A 3812-nucleotide genomic window follows, 5' to 3' on the forward strand; every position below is an offset into this window, starting at 1 on the left:
AAGAGGGGTTAATAGGCCATATGGGTTAAATTACTGCCTGCTTCTGGGAAACAGGTATGCTTGTAAATATAAAATTGTATTAGACATTAGCACCAGTGCAGAACATGCTCAGCATCATAAGATCCAAAACACCAGCACAAGTTTATCCATCATTAAAAAATAATTACCTCCTTTCTAAAATGTCAGAATAGTAGGCAACAGATTAATAAATCCAATCCCAATGAATAACTCTTATACATAAAATTTCTCTTTTAGAAGTCTATGTGAGAACCAATCTGCTGAACAGACATGTTTAACACTGAAGATCTCCAATATTTTTTAAATTGAACACTGCCGTACACAGGTGGAGCATTACCAAAAATGAAGTGACAAAAGATTCTTAAAACTTTTTAAAGAAATCCTTCCCTGTTTATCAATAAATGTGGCAAAAGAATAAAATAAAATTCTAGAAAATCTGTTTTATTCATCATTCTTTCTATGTATGCTTTAGTAAGTGGTGATGCTCCCATTGAATGATCCATTATTAACCTAATTTTCTAATGGGGAAATTATCGCTTTCTGTGGAATAAATATTTATCAACTTAGAACTAAATAATAGCAATCTAGGAAATTCAGAAAGAGCAAAGATTTTTGGTTTATATTTCACGCCTGGTGCTGCTGTTCCAACCTTATAAAGCAAAGCTGTCTTCTTTCCAAATTCCAAAAATTAAAATACTACTACATCTCACCATACCTGTTGGGTCTTTTTAGAACAAAGGAAGCATTACAGAGTTGTCAATTATCAATGTACCATTTTGATTTTGGGTTCTTTCACACACAGAAATCATACCAAATGGCAAGAAACTTATTTTATACAACAGTGTATTATGCACTAGTGAAATCAACTTATTTCACTTACCCAGTATGAGGGGGCAAAACCCTATACCTACAAAACTACTTGACTTAAAATGATGTGTTTATCAATAAGTAGCTTGAACAACTTTCACCAATGAGGTACCTAACTTGAATTTTAAAATGGGAGAGTCACACATTTAAAAAGTAAACATAATTGAATTTGTAAACCAGTCATAATTTGAACCTAATGAACCATGTGAGCAGCAAAGGTTAATAAACCAATGAGCTTTAAATTTGTTCACGTACTGATACTTCTATATATAAAGATTTAGCATATACATAAAACAGCTATCATGAGAAGTGAAAAAAGATTTTTTCCCAACAATGAAAATATTAAAACTAAATTAATAGTTTTTCACACAAGGTAAAATTTGACAAGTGAAAGTTTAACACAATCTAGTAGACCATGTGTGAAAATGCAAAGCAGGTATTAAAACCGATATGTCCAGAATTTAACACCAGTTTGTAATTGTGGGAACATCTAACACCTTAATTAAAAAACACAAATGAAGTGAAAGCTTTAAACTGGTACACATTGTTCACATCTATATTTCAAATGTAGAAATGCATATTTGTAAGCAGCAATAAAAAAGTATTCATGAAGAATGCATCATCTCTGAAAATTATGAAAACATCCCTGCTACCAATATATTTCTAAATACAAAATTGTTTCTTCTGTGTAGCATATTTGTTTCTTCTGTGTAGAAAGAGAAGTTCATTTTTACAACTGATAAAATTCAGCCTTTAGGTGTGCGTGGTATGAATGCAAGTCTTTTTAAAAAAAAAAATTCTTACTCATTTGGAATCCTTAAGCATGCAAAAGCTTTGAACAGAAAGGTTTACAGAGGAACCAGGGTTGTCTTATGGTATCCAGTTAAGCCAGATCTGGGAATACCTCTGGGTTCATCCTCATGAGGAGCAGAAGCACTTCACTTGTCAGTTCTGCTGCCACAGTTCGGACATCTGCCACACCCACGTTCACCTTGTCCTCCCTCACCATCAGGTTCTGGGCAGCCAAGTTCTCCAAAATGAATCTCCAACTGAGACATTACTCATTTGCTGGCTTCTGGAAAAGATAGTCCATAACAGAATCTGGAGCATAAGCTTCTTCATTTTTTTGATTTATGAAAAGCATATTTCCTCTTCCACTGCCTTCAGCAGCTTCATTTGGTTTTCAGATATTAAATTCCACTTTTGCCCACTCCTTGTTTTGAATAGTCTTCCACTCATCCAATGTCATCTCTTTAGGACCCTCTTGCTTTAACTCTTCAGCTTCATTCTCCTTATTTTCAGTGTCTGCCACTGGATGTTCTTCACCTACAGGTGTTCCACAATCACATTTGATTGATCCAAATCAACTAATTCATCTTTAACAGTTCCACAGTAATGAGATCTGCAATTCCATGTTTGTCCTCATGCTTCAGGCCAGATCTATGACTTCCACTATGCCTATAAAATTCACATATGCCATGGGAATCAAATCCATCTCCTCGGCCCATTCCATGCCCACAGGCCACTTGACCTCTTCTAAGACCACCATGGCCTCAAATATGTCAATCAATAATCGGTCTGTTCAACTGAAAATTTGCTCCACCCTTTTCTTCAAGTGGCTTTTCAAATCTTTGTTTTAGAGGTGATCATGTTTCTGGTCTTCTATTAATTATTTTCCCTTCACCCTGAAGTTGTTGATCAGGTCTCCTTCCAACTTATCTTATACCTTCTTTCTTAAGCACGATGAGCAGTTGTGTCTCCTCTTTCTTGTCAACCACACTAATGCTGGGGAGCGGGGGTGGGGACTGGTTTCTTTCGATCTTTGTGGGACTCATTACACAGCTATTTGCCTGCCATGTTGGAGGGCGTGAGCTGAACTCTTGGCCCCAGGGCCCCTGGTGTCACCCTACTGCTTTTATTTTTTGTTCTCCCATGCCTTCAGCACCTCAAAGGGGTCCAGTTCATCATCAAACGACTGGTCAAACTGGTTGGTGACCATGCAACCAAAGCCTGCCTGTAAGTGCCCAGGCATCATGGTGGCTCAGTGACACATTCCTCCTTGGGTTGCAACAGGCTATGCCAAGAAAAGAGCTCCTACTTCAGCTATTCCCAAACTATCAATTTTTTAGTTTCTCTCAAATTTTTGAAATCAATATTTTATGATTTTTATTATAAAGATCTTTCACTTCTTTGAGTTTATTTCTATGTGTTTCACATTATTTATAGCTATTATGTATGAGATTACTTTCTTGTTTTTTTTTCTATATTGTTTGCTGTTGGCATATATAAATGCTACAGATTTTTGTAAGTTGATTTTGTATCTTGCAACTTTATTGAATTTGTTTGTCAGTTATAATAGTATTTTGGTGGGGTCTTAAGGTTTTACCAGATATAAGATCATAACCTCTGCAAACAAAGATAATTTCACTTCTTCCTTTCCAATTTCGATGCCCTTCATTTCTTTCTCTTGTCTAATTCCACCAGCTAGAATTTCCACTACTATGTTGGATGAGAGTGAGTGTCCTGGTTTTGTTCCAGATCTTAAAGAAAAGGTTCTCAGCTTTTTCCTGATCAAGATACTATCTGTGAATTTTATTGTATATGCCTTTTCTTGTGTTGAGGTATGTTTCTTCTATATCCAGTTTTTTTGAGGATTTTCATCAGGAAAGGATGTTGAACTGTATCAAATGAACATTTTGGCATTAACTAAAATCATCCTATATTAATAGATTTCTCTTCATTCTGTTGATGTGAACTCACATAGTAATTGATTGGTATATGTTGAACTATTCTTGCATTCCTGGGATGAATCTCACTTGATCATTATAAATTTTCTAATGTGTTGTTGAATTTGGTTTGCAATATTTAATTGAGGATATTTGCATCTATGCTCGTAAGTGATATTGACTTGTAATTTTCTTTTCTTC

At 35.3% G+C, this 3812-nt stretch overlaps 1 pseudogene; it reads right to left on the minus strand.

The window, feature by feature from the left end:
• Positions 1 to 1755: 1755 nt before the first annotated feature.
• On the minus strand, positions 1756 to 2917 carry LOC105710161 (SERPINE1 mRNA-binding protein 1-like; annotated as a pseudogene).
• Between the last annotated feature and the right edge of the window lie 895 nt (positions 2918 to 3812).

Source organism: Aotus nancymaae, unplaced genomic scaffold (genome assembly GCF_030222135.1).
Source record: "Aotus nancymaae isolate 86718 unplaced genomic scaffold, 86718_ANA_hifiasm-v0.15.2.pri h1tg000007l, whole genome shotgun sequence".
Taxonomy (NCBI): Eukaryota; Metazoa; Chordata; class Mammalia; order Primates; family Aotidae; genus Aotus; species Aotus nancymaae.